Below are 12,972 nucleotides of genomic sequence, written 5' to 3' on the forward strand. Positions count from 1 at the left end.
GACAGAGACTGAGCCTGTGGCACCCGCAGATCTCTTATGAGCAGAGAGGCCATTTGCCCCCAAGCCTCATCTGTTCACCCAGGGACACGTGGTGAGCACACACCGAAGATGGCTCAGCCCTGTTGCTGCTCCCTGAGTGTTATGTTTGGCTCCCTCTAAAAGGCACGCAGGGGCTTTAGGTCATCTCGGTGCTGTGCAAGGGGCTGGGGGCACCCAAAATTGTGCAGGGAATTTACTGTATGTGGAAAGGTGTGCAGGGGTCAAGGGACACCTGTAAATAGAGCAGGGGTCTGGGGTCTCTTGTGAGGAACACAGGGGGATTTTAGGGTGGCTGAGGGTATAGCCATAAGATGTGCAGTGGGTTTGGGTGTCCCCTAAAGTGTGCAGCTCCCCTGATGGCCTGTGTTGCATTACTTTTGTAAGCGATGGCATCAAGTCCTCCACTTTTGAAATAGGGGTCAAAGGCCAGCACAGTGCACAGCACGGACTTGGTGGGAGCGGGGCAGGGCTGGGGCTGCCGGCAATAGTGGGAATGGCCAACGTGAGTTGAATTTTGGATGTGACATTGCTTTGGCATGTAGAACCATGAAATGTCTCACATGCCCAATATTGTCTAACTCACTTCTGGTGAAAAAGAGCTAGATTGCACATAGCTACCAGCAGGGACACACTCTCCTTGCTGGAAGGGCACCTCTTGAGATCCTTTGCCACAAAAACCTGCCCCGGCCATGAGGTCACAGCAGGCTCACGGGTCACAGCAGGCTGAGGACACAGCAGGCCCTGAGGTCACAGAGGTGCCAGAGGTGCCAGAGCCCCGTGGCTGCACAGCAGCAAAAGGAGCCAGCAGTCAGTCCCTGAGCACAACTGTTGCGGCAGCAGTGGCGGTGGCAGCAGCGGTGCTGACGTTGGGACAGCGGTGTCAGGACAGTGGTGGCAGCAAGAGCTGTGGGACTGGCGGAGGACAAGGCACCATGGCCCTTGCTCTGCGCCTCCTACTCCTGCTGCTCCTGGCCATGGCCCTGCCTGCCAGGGCTGCCCAGGCTGCTCCGCTGCAAGCGCGGGGAGCAGGTGAGCCGGCAGCCTGGCTGCCCTTTCCCGGGACAGCGCTCCCTGCTCCCGGGAAGCGCTGGGGATGGTTTTGGCCAGGGCTTTAGGGAGGGTTTCCTCTGTGGGAGGGACAGAGCCCCCACAGGGCCTGGGCGGCTCCAGCCATCACTCCAGGGATGTTGCACAGGGCCTGCAAAGAGGGTGGAGAGTGACCAGGAGCCAGTCCAGAGCTCCCCAGGCCCCTGTGCACCTCTGGCCTTGTCCATTGACATCTGGCTCCCACAGCCTTACCGGACCCCCTTGCAGTACCCAGTTCTCTAAGGCAGAGGGGGATCCCAGCACACCATGGAAATGGGTCTGATCAGATCTGTGCTCCCCTCTAGATGAGCATGCTAGGAAGGCTTCTCCAGGAGCTTGGCTTAATGAAGATTTCCAGGGTCTTAACTCTCCAGCAGGTATGTTGTCAATGTTCCTAAAAGAATAATCATGGACAGCCTGGTAGGCACCAGGTGACAGGAGTTTCTGTGGCTGTTGAGTTTCAGGTGTGTCTGCAGGAAAGACTTTTCAGGCTCCTTTCCTGGTTGCTGCACACAAGCCCCGCTCCCATGGCAGGGGTGAGTAGTGTGTGCCTGCTGACCCCACAGGCTGAGCCCTTGTTCTGTGGCATCCCTCCCGGGGAAAATGCAAATGCTTCTCTTAAGGTCCTCCAAGAGGGAGGAACAAACCTAGAGGAGACAGGAAGTCCCTGGAGGCATCCAAACACATAGGGTTTCGATAGGGTCCTGAGTGAGGTGGACAGGCAGCGTGGTGGGTGCATTTCCCTCAGCCTTCCCCTGGGACTCATCACCCGCGGGCTTTGGCTGCACATCTGGACATGCCGTGCCCGGCACAGCGGGAAGGGATCCATGGCAGCCTCGCTGCCCCACAGCTGTTGCTTTCATGCCCTGCAGGGCTGTTTCCCAGCCTGGCCTGGCTGCAGCTTCTGCCCAGCTTCTGCAGGAAGGCATTTGGCATCAGCTGCGAGGGAGCCCAAACTGCACCATGGGCCATGCCCACCCTGAGATCCTTTGCAATTTCCCTTCACTGGGGAGCTCCGGAGGGGTGGTGGTTTGGAGGAGGGAGGGCCCTGGTCCCGCTCCAAAGCTTGGATGACTTCCTGAACCTTATTAATATCTTCAACTAGCATTGCCTCCTGAAGATGCTGCCTTCCCATTGGGGAAGAGCCCCACCTGATTCATCTGTCCCTTCTCCTTTATGCAGAGATGGAAGGAAAGCCTGTGCTGAAGGCTGAGTTTCCCGGAGGAAGCAGTGGCTCATTGGCAGCCTCTGCTGCAGGAAGGGAGGCGATGCCAGGCACAGGCCCAGGAGGTAATTGCTGTGCCTCTGAGCCTGAGACCTGCTGAGGCTTCAGCTGCCCTCTCTGCTGCTTGGCAGTGCGGGCACACAGCATTACCTGACCCCCTTGCAGTGCTCGGTTCCCTATACAAGGGGATCCCAGCACAGCATGGAACAGTTCCCATCTGTGCTCCTTTCTAGACTGGGAACGTGACTTCCGTCATTTGTTAAAGCACAGTTTAAGGATCTTGGAGCTTGGTGAAGGTAGGTTATCAGCAACCCTTCGCTAACAGAATAATCATTGTCTAAGTGTAATCATTGTCCAGAGTAATATTCCTCTGTCACTTCCCTTAAGATCCTCCAAAGTTTGATGGATTCTGTAAATCCTAGCCTCCAAGTTTTTACTCTTGTACCCAACAATGATCCCACAGGATTGCTGTCAGTGGGAGGAAGGAGCATTTAGCTGTCCATCTTCCTCCCGTGGGCAATGCCAGTCTGTCCTTCCGTGTGCTCTGTGCAGCCAGGGCGAAGAGCAGAGAGGGAAGGGGCCGGGCCCAGGGCTGTGCCCCGGGGCTGAGCCTTTGGCAGCTCCTTTACCGACCCCAGGGAGCCTGAGCTGCTCCTGCTGCCACTGCCAAGCCCTGGCCCTGTCCGGGGCTGGCTTTACAGCTGCTGGCAGCTCCAGGGAGTCCTTTCTGCCCCGACTGCCCCGCAAGGGACTCCTTCCATCCCAGTGTGGGGCCACTGCAGGAACGTGCTCCCCCTGCTCCTGCTCCTGCTCCTGAGTGGGAGGCAGAGCTGAGGGAGTGCCTTGGAGGGCACCAAGAATCCAGGTGCCCTCATTGCTACTTGGGCCTGAAGGAGAATCTTCAACAGTGTCACAGGAGCTCTTCAGTCCTGCCTTTCTTTGCAGATGAACCTGATGATGATCCTGATGATGAATATGAGCCTGTTGACGAAGACTATCCTGTGAATGGAGATGACTTGGATTCCCAACGCATACCCATTACTGAGCCTCTGGGCGATGCTGAGGGTAGGTCAAGGCCTTTCCCCTGGGTGAGCTGCCAGCGCAGAGCCCAAAGCTGGGCCAGGGGGGCATTGCTGCAAGTACCAGCACAGAACCATGCACGTGTGTGCCCTCTCCCTGCGCAATCCCCTCCCTGCTCCTGCGGCTCAGTGGTGCCCGTGCAGATCAGCAGAGATGGCAGAAGCTGTTTTGTTACAGGTGTGTCTGCAGGGAGGACTTTCCCAGGTCCTTTGGTGGATGTTGCACGCAAGCCCAGCTCCCATCACAGGGGTGAGTAGTTTGTTCCTGCTGACCCCACAGGCTGAGCCCTCGTTTTGTGGGATCCTTTCCTGGGAAACGGAAATATTTCTCTTAAGGTCCTCCAAGACGGAAGAAGAAACCTACAGGAGCTCGTACATCCCTGGAGGAATCCAAATATCTGGAAAAACTCCTAAGTGATGTGGACAGCCAGCGTGGTGGGTGCATTTCCCTCAGCCTTCCCCTGGGACTCAGCAGCTGGGGGCATTGGCTGCACATGTGGACACGCCGTGCCCGGCACAGCGGGAAGGCATCCATGCACCACAGGCCATGCACACCCTAAGATCCCCTGCAATTTCCCAGTCTCTGAGCACATCTGGAGGGGCCGCTCTGTGCAGGAGAGAGGGCCCTGGAGCAGCTCCAAAACCCCGGCCATTCTCCTTATCCATGTCTTTGACAAGTGTTGCCTGGAGCAGAAGGGCACAGCACAGAGGAATTATGGCATGCAGGCTCAGGGGTTTGGGTACTGAGCAGGCCTGTGCCAAGGGGCAGCAAGGTGCCTGCAGGCCCCAGCTCTGGGGGAAACAGGGAGTGAGGACGTCCTGCCCGTATCCACCGTGCTGCCAGCTCAGCAGTGCAGCACAGCACGGGCTCACGCTCCCCATTGCTCCCACAGATGCAGCCAGCACCTCAACACATTCTGACATCATCTGGAAAAGCATGAGAAGAGTTTTCTGCTGGGGAACACCTTGTTTGATTAAGTTGATGGCCATTGTGGCTGGTGCGGCACTGTGCCTGATGATGTGCTGTGCAGGAATCTGGTATTGCTGGAAGAGAAAATCGTGAGTGTTTTGCGATTCTCCACCTCAAACAGCTACCTTTACAGGCTGCTCATAGTCAGGGAACATTCCCAGAGAGTCTGCAGTGGAGTTGTGGCCAGTCCATGATTGTCCAAATAACTCTGCTGAGGGTTCTGCTGCTGCCCAGTGCTTCCATTGGCCTCTCAGTTGCTGGGCCGTGTCCTGGGGGCCCCGCTGGGGCTGCAGCCAGAGCTGGCTCCCACTGAGGCTGCCTGGCCAAGAGCAGCCCCAGGGGCACAGGGCAGAGGCAGAGGGAGGTGGGGAGGAGAAAGAGCAGGGCCGAGATTGCCCTTGAAAGGCAGAGGCGCTCTGGGGCCCGCTCCTGGCCAGGGACCCTGCCCAGAGCCGTGCCCTGCTGGCCGGGGCCTTGAGGGGCAGCTGTCCAGCTGGGCCCAGCTGTGCCAGCAGCTCCAGCCGTGCTGGGGAGCCTTGCCAGCTCTGGGCCCTGCTGTGCAGGAGGCTCCCTGTGTGCCACTGGCAGCTGGGGCCTCAGCCACCTCCTCTCTTCACAGGTGCTCCTGTGCATGTTCAGAAGACGCAACTAAAAACAGAGGAAATGAGAACCTGAAACTTTATCCCAGCTCTTCACTTCTGCCCCTATCTGCCCTGCCATGGCTGCATCCCCGCCATGAGGCCGTCCCAAAACCCACCCCTCCTCAACGAGACCCTCTGCCCCCGAGCCCTCTGGTCCTGTTCCCTGGCCAGGAATGAAGGTGGGCAGCCCTTGTCTGGCAGGACAGAGCTTGTCCCACATTTTGTGTTTAAATAAAGAAATAGAGTTTTCACAACCATGTCCGGTTGGTAGCACCAACAAAGCCCACCCGGCAGCAGCAGCACTGGCTGAGCTCCATGCCCAGGAGCAGCCGTGGATGCCCACGGTGTGGGCAGGCAGGAGCCAGGCAGGGGCTGCTGTGCCCAGCGGCGGGGCCCCGAGGGGATGGGGGAGCCCATGGTGAGCGTCCCTGGGCTGAGGGCACATTTCCTTCCGTGGCATCATCTGGGCCTGGACCTGAAGAGGCTCAAAGGGATATTTTGGGGTCCCTGCTGAGGGGTGCAGGGATCCCTCATGAGGCACAAAGGAGTATTGATGGCCTCTCCTAAGGTGTGCAGGTATCCCTCATGCGTTGGGCAGCAGGGTTAAATTTGAGGGGGTTTTTTACTCTTCTCAGCACAGCACAGGGACACTTGGCCGAGGTTTTGCCAAGCTGGGAGAAAGCCTCTTGCAAAGGCTTGGGCCCAGCCTGTGGGCACAGCGGGCGGGCGCAGCCCATCCCCTGGGCCAGTCCGGGCTGCTCAGGCCGGGCCGGGCCGGGCCAGGCTCGGGCCCCGGCAGGGAAGGGCCGCGGCCCTGGGCTCTGCTGAGGTTGCTGAGCTCCAGCCTGCCCTGTGCTGCAGCCCAACACATTGACAGCCATGGCCGTGCCCTGGGCCACCGCAGGCACCCGGGGCTACAGCTGAGGCCGCGCCTTCTCCCACTGAAGGGAGGCTGGCTCTGTTCCCTCGCAGGGCACAGCTTAGCTCCCAGCACCTTTGGGAACCTGCCTGCCGGGGAAGTGCTGAGGGGCAGAGTGTTCCAACCCTTCTCACTGGGAAGTGTGTCTGGTGGTGTGGGGATTTTAAATTTTTTTCCCTCTAAATTTGTGTCCCGGCAGAGGGTTAAGTTTGCTTGCTCTCAGTAGGGCGCTTTTCTTCTTGGCAGTCAGTGGGGCTTCAATGCAGCCAGGGTTGAAGGAGGATCTCTGGCTGCTTGGGCTGTGGTTGTGGGACACCTTGGCTTCATCCTCCCTTTGGCTGTGATTTGCACTGGTGCTTGTGCAGGCATTTTATGGCATGTGGCTTCAGTTCATTCCTATGCCACCAAAAACTGAGAATAAACCACTTTTACCCCACTGTAGTATTAAGAGGCAGGCCTTACTTTCTTGTCTTGCTGGATGCACAGGCCATTGGCATCACAGGGCCTTCTTGGTGGGGTCTTCAGATACCCTGGTGGTCACTGGAGAAGGAAGCTGATTTTTCTGGGAAAAAGATTGTTTCCCATGTGTGGAAAAGAATAACCTCTCACTTCCCCATCCCTTTCTATATAAAGTGATTCATATATCTCTATCTGCCTTGTCTGTCTATCTATCTATCTATCTATCTATCTATCTATCTATCTATCTATTTATTTATCTATCTCTATCTATCATCTATCTATCATCTATCATCTATGTTATTAATCTATTGTGATGTTGCATTTTATTCAAATGGTATGCTCTGTCTCAAAAATGTACCCCTCAAAAATGTATGGTTTATTCCAATCTGTGTTCCTCCCCTGAAGTCCCATGAATCTGCAATCCCATTGGCCCAAATGTTATTTCGCACGCACTTTGAATTTCCCTCTTAAGCTGTGCGAGGAAGACCAGATTCTCTCATGGCCCGTCTCTCCCCTAGGCTCCCCCTCTCTCCCCCTCCCTTTCCCTTTCCCCCTTCTCCCTCTGAAACCATGTTACACCTGGGGCTGGGACCCCCAATAAACCCTCATCTAATCAGCACCCTCAGAAGCTGTGTGGAGTCTCCTTGCGTGCCTGCTGCTGCCAGCGAACTCACAGCCCAGGGGGCCCTCCGGGGACTCCCTGGGGAGCTCCTCGCAAAGAAACTGCTACAATCTGTGAAATATTTCTATGTATGATATTTTGTTTATTTGGAAATTATGACACATCTCTTGAGAGCTGGAAAAGAATACCATCCCTCTTTGATACAGCAAAGCTTGGGTGGAGGAGCAGACATGATCTGTGATTTCCTTCTTGCTAGACACATGCGGGCTTGTTTAGATTGACTTTGAACTGAAATCCGGCAAAGCTGGAAAATGACTGGTGGCCATCACTCTGATATGCTTAAAAGCCCTTTTTTCATTTTAATTTTTTTCATCTATGGTGGCTGGTAAATACCTTTCTTCCTTAAGCAATGTGCTGGCAATACTGGAGGTAGAAAATAACATAATACTGCATAGTTTAGATAATGAATAGTTTTCTTGTGAAATTTTATGGCATTATCTCCTGCCTCACAACTAAAGCAGCAGGTCAGCTACTGAGCACAATTTACTGCATAGCTGCAGCTCATGTTTCTACAGTGGAAGTGGCTTTTTGTTCTTCTGCATGGGTATGAAACACTACCAATTGAAAGGCTTCTTACAGAGCAAAGAGCCTTTTTTAGGGTAGCCTGGACTTTGGGATGCTGGTAGCTGTTTGATCAATACCCAGCAAACTACCTAAATTATTTTTCGTGACTACTCCCTCGTGATTTTGGCCTTGTTTCTTTAGGAGATTCAATTTTCATTTAGAAATGGCACAGTGGAGCCAGTGCTGCCTCAGGACAGGTGGAGCTGGGACAAATGGCTCATTGATTTGGGTCTCAACAAAAAGCCACCTGAGCTCCTCATGACAGCAACCCCACGGACTGGTAATGGATCCATTAAAATTATCTCATCACAGAGCTTTTAACTTGAGGCTCTGACATATGGTGCTTGTTCAGTTCTGCCATGGAGGAAGGGAGTTTGAAGACAAAGAGGTTTAGCAAGGAGATCCATGTACAACAAAAGTATTTGTATTTTAGCAAATGAAGTATCTTAGGATGTAAAACTTCATCCGTACTCCAGTCTTATCCCTCCATTTACCCAAATTCTTGGTCTTAATTCCTTTGTCAGTAGGAAAATATGACAGGGAAGTGTACATCCTCCTTTCCTTCTTCAGCTGGACAGCTTGTAATCTTGTCTTCTTCCACAAACAGGAGCAGCCAAACAGGAATCTTATCATGAAAGCACACTTGGGAAAGTTTGCCCTGTGTTTCTTTTTGCCCTGAAGCAACTGAGATTCACTGGAGTATTTACAAGCCATAAATGATGGATTTATTTGGGTTGCTAGAATCTTTCATATTTTATGACTTTTCTGCTGCACAAGAGCCTGGCACTTGCAGAACTCTTGCCCCATGCACTTCTCCAGTGCTTCTTGCAGAGAAGCTTTGGGAAGCACTCAGGAAAAGTGCCATGTTCTTGTGTGGTTTATGGAGCCCACAGGACAGGGAAATGTCTTTGCAGTGGGCACTGCCTTTTATTCCAAGGTGTAGAAGGATTCTTGGCTGAACAAGGCCATGATATTCTCCTGCGGGAATGGGACAGCCCTGGCCTGCAGATTACAGAGTTACTCTGAAAACCATGTACTGTCCTCGAACAGGAACAAGATAGACCATGCACTGTCCTCAAATAGATACAACAAGGAAGAATGAGCATTGTGTCAGGATGAAACCAAATGCGCCAAGCTCGTCGTGGGAGCTGCTCATTTGGCACACCTTAGCTAAAGATGCTTATAGTGTGACAACCAATCAGTAATTAAGATGTATGTGTGAATATAGCTACTTAACCAATCAGCATTAAGCACTAGTGGCGTGAGACAGTGTGTAGAGAAGGATAAATATGCCAAAGTTGCTTAATAAAGGAGGTTGACATGTAGCCACATTGGCTGTGAGTGTCGTTACTCAGCCAACTCTCCAAGGAATTGGGACCCTCCTCACCAAGGAATTGTCATTGCTGTGGGCACTGGCTGTTATTCCAACACCTGTGTCATTTATTCTACTGGAATCCTTGTGAGAAAGGTTGTTCTTCGCCATTGAGATTTTTAGTTGACATTTTTGATCTCAAACAGCCCAAAGTTTTCCATCTCTCAGGTTTCTGATGCTGGTTTTTCCTTTCCAGTCTGTTGTTGGCCAAGGAAGATGCTGCTTAGATTCTGCAGGCCCCCATACATGGATACTGTTATAGGTAAAAATCGATCCAGCCAATTCAATAAAAATAAAATGTAAATTTATTCACAACCGATATACAGTCCCGACAGCCAACAATCAAGGACAGCACTGACCCTGGGATGGAAGCTGGGTGAACACAGATCCGCCTTCTATCGCACCCAATCCCCCCTGTTCACCAATGCCACTTGGCAGAGTCCGTTCTTATACTCTTTTCCTAGCCCGTGGCAGAGTCCCTTTGTCTTTCCTCAGGGTTTTTCATATTCATGACGCCTCTATTCTCCATCCGGTGCTGGACAGAACCTTGTCTGGGAACTGATGTGCATCCACTCTTTGGTTACCGGAATCCCGTATGCAGATGTATGTCCTTGATGGTCCCCTCTGTCTAAGATGAACATCTCCATGGGCCATCATGGCTGGGCCTCCTCCTGTTCACACCAGTGAGAACGACAATCTCCTGTGCCGGCTGGGTTCACTTCCTATGTTAATGACACTCCTCCTACCCGACTGCCAGCTGCGGTTTCCTCACCCTGTGAAGCAATCCTCTCTTCCCTTGCTACTGTGATTTCAAGGTTTTATATTTTATTCTTTTATATATATATATTTGTGTTCTATCAGTACGAATTACCATAATATACATAACAGGAACCAAGCTGAAAGTTCTCCAGTGCTCCACAGCAACCCAGTTATCCACAGGAGGGCCAAGAGCAGCTCCAGAAGCTCCAAGGGATTCTAACAGTTGAATTTCTGTCCCTCAGGAAAGCAGGGCTGTGTCTGAAGTTAAGGCTCTGACCCTGCACCCACGTTTGCATGGCAGCAGCTGTCCCACACTTTGTGCAAGACACATAACATGTGCCACTCTTAATTCAGCACTGGCTCAGTCAGTCTTATAAAGTTCTAAAAAAAGCTTTGACTGGTCAAAAAATTATTTGTATTTTAGCTGTTTGGGTTTTTTTGTTGTTGTAGTTGTTGTTGTTGTTTGTTTTGGTTTTTTGGGTTTTTTTTGTGGTTCTTTGCTTTGGTGCTCAGAAATCATGGAGGAAGAGGCAGATTTTCTGTTCAACTTGCCTGGCAGTGTGCAGGGGGCAAGAAAAGGAGATGACTTTTTCACCAGCTGGTTAAGGAGCTCTAAAAGCAATTGTGCTGTCCCTAATCAGGGGGTGGGGGCACTGCTAACAGCCTGGATTGCCCCCACCTGTGTTCCCCTCCTTACCAAAGTGCTGTGTAGATCCAGAGCCTTGTGCCTTGGCCCAATGGTGCAAAAATCCTCCCAACATCCCTCCGTTGGCAAAAATAAAGGCTTTGTGCTCATTAAGGTGAAAAGCTGTATGGGTGGCCTGCAGCTTATGTTCTTTTGTTGCCTGGACCCCAGGCAGTGCTCACATCTAAATGACTGACCAGCCCCAAGCTGCTCTTAAGACTGATTTGATCAAAGGCGCTGAAGCTCTGTTGAGTGCAAATTCTCCAGGAAAACAAGCATAGGAACTTGGATAATGTTGGTGGCAAAAGCATATTAAAGAATGGTACCAATTCTAGCCTTTATTTTGCCTTCTTTTGCTACCATGCATCAAACTGTGTCAGACTCATCAATGACCTGGGTTCTTCCAGGATGGGGTGTGCAAGGATGATCCCTCAGCTCATGTGTGGACCTGGTGTGCACCAGGCCAGAGACGTGACTGTCATCCATAGCCAGCCCCTGTCTGCCAAGAGAACAGGGAGCTGCAGCTCTGAGGAACTCAGGGGTGAGGCAGCAAACAGCCCAAATGCCTAGTTTATATCAGTTACTGGTCAGGAGTATTTACTGCTGAGAGATTTTTATCTTCCTGCTTAGAGCTGGAATAAAAGAACCCTGGCAGTTTGCTTTAGCTGTGAAGAGACTCTCTTCAACAGGTTCCAGCTCTGCTGCTTGTTTCAATTAAAAGCAGAGCCAAACTCTTCTGTTGGTCACATCAAACCAACATAAGTTTCAGGAGTCTGTGAAAGACCTAAGAGTGTCAACATTATTTCATTTTATAATACTTACAGTCTTCTAATTCAGCCATGGGATACCTTGGCCATCACTGACTATATCAAATAACTGGAAAAAGCACTGGAAAAGAAGTTTTATTACAATTAAGTTTTAAAAACTAATGAAGAAATTTCATAACAAAAGCCATGTAGTAAGAATACAGTAATTTAAACATCTCAACACTCTTTGATAATGGAGCCTTGAACACCAGTCATGTGCAGTGCAGTCTCAGCTGTCCCTTTGAGGCCAGAGAACTGACAAGGCTCAGGGCTGGGATGAGCCTTCGCCCAAAACCAGCTCCAAGATTGACTGGGAATCAATCCAGAGCAGGGCTCACACAAAGAGCAAAGTCTCAAGGCCAAAGCCAAACCTTCATCACGTTGGATTTGTTTTAACACTGATCTGGAGCAAATTTGCTTGACCTGCAACACCACTCTTACTGTAAAACTTTACATGAGGTACTAAATAAGCACTGTCCTGTCCTGTCCTGAGCTGTGCTGCCCAAATGCTGTTGAGAACTTGCTCTGCCTCTGCCCTGTGCCCCTGGGGCTGCTCTTGGCCAGGCAGCCTCAGTGGGAGCCAGCACTGGCTTCTGCCCCAGCGCACCCACAGAACAAGGCCCAGCAAATAAGAGGCCAATGGAAGCACTGGGCAGCAGCAGAACCCTCAGCAGAGTTCTTTGGACAACCATGGACTGGCCACAATTCCACAGTAGCATGACTCCCAGTCATGCTACCAATGCCAGAAGTAGAGTTATAAGAAAACTGTGGAGAAAAATCAACAACTGACCGTCTGAGCTCGTACAGCTTGCGAATGCCAAGATAGCAGCCTATCAGCACAAGTGGCACAGTGAACACTGTCACCACCGTGTCTATCATGCAGGTCCTGCGCACATCCTGGGGGCAGACAATTCTTGGGAGGCGCACTGGATCCGGGGCATATATTCCTGTTTCATTGATAACGTCTGTGGGAACAATGGGGAGCGTGAGCCTGTGCTGTGCTGCACTGCTGAGCTGGCAGCACGGTGGATACAGGCAGGACATTCTCTGTTTCCCCCAGAGCTGGGGCCTGCAGGCACCTTGCCGGCCCTTGGCACAGGCTGTGCCACCCAACAAAGCCCAGCAGGCCGGGAGGAGAGCCCGGGGGCAGCGCAGCTGCTTGGGCAGTGGCTGCTGCCAGGGACACGGGCCAAAGCCATCCCTGAGCAGCCACTGCCACCCCTGGCCCTCCCTGCCCCGTGACAGCTCCCCCAGCCCCAGGGGACAGGCTCAGGCCCTCTCAAGAGACACTGGAGCCATCACCTGCTGTGCCAGTGCCTGGAACTGCCTGTTCTCCTGCAGAAGAGGCTGCCAATGAGCCGCTGCTTCTTCCTGGAACAGCCACTTTCTGTGCCAGATTTTGGGTCATCGCTGGAGAAAGAAAAGGGACAGATGGATCAGATGGGACAGTTCCCCATTGGGGAGGTGTCATCTTCAGAAGCTAACACTGGTGAAAGTCATGGACAAGGATCACGAAATCAGATGAGCTTTTGGGATTGGACAGGCCCCTCCCTTCTCCAAACCACCACCTCTTGTGATCTGCCTGGAGACTGGGAAATTGCAAGGGATCTCAGGGTGGGCATGGCCCATGGTGCAGTTTGGGCTCCCTGTCAGCAGATGCCAAATGCCTTCCTGCAGAGGCTGGGC

At 52.3% G+C, this 12,972-nt stretch overlaps 1 protein-coding gene across 1 annotated transcript in view; it reads right to left on the minus strand.

The window, feature by feature from the left end:
• The window catches only part of LOC135308414 (uncharacterized), a 104,296-nt gene that overhangs the window by 45,435 nt on the left and 45,889 nt on the right, over positions 1–12,972 (minus strand). The gene's annotated exons all lie outside the window — the stretch shown is intronic.

This window comes from Passer domesticus, chromosome 10 (assembly GCF_036417665.1).
Source record: "Passer domesticus isolate bPasDom1 chromosome 10, bPasDom1.hap1, whole genome shotgun sequence".
In the NCBI taxonomy this organism is placed as follows: Eukaryota; Metazoa; Chordata; class Aves; order Passeriformes; family Passeridae; genus Passer; species Passer domesticus.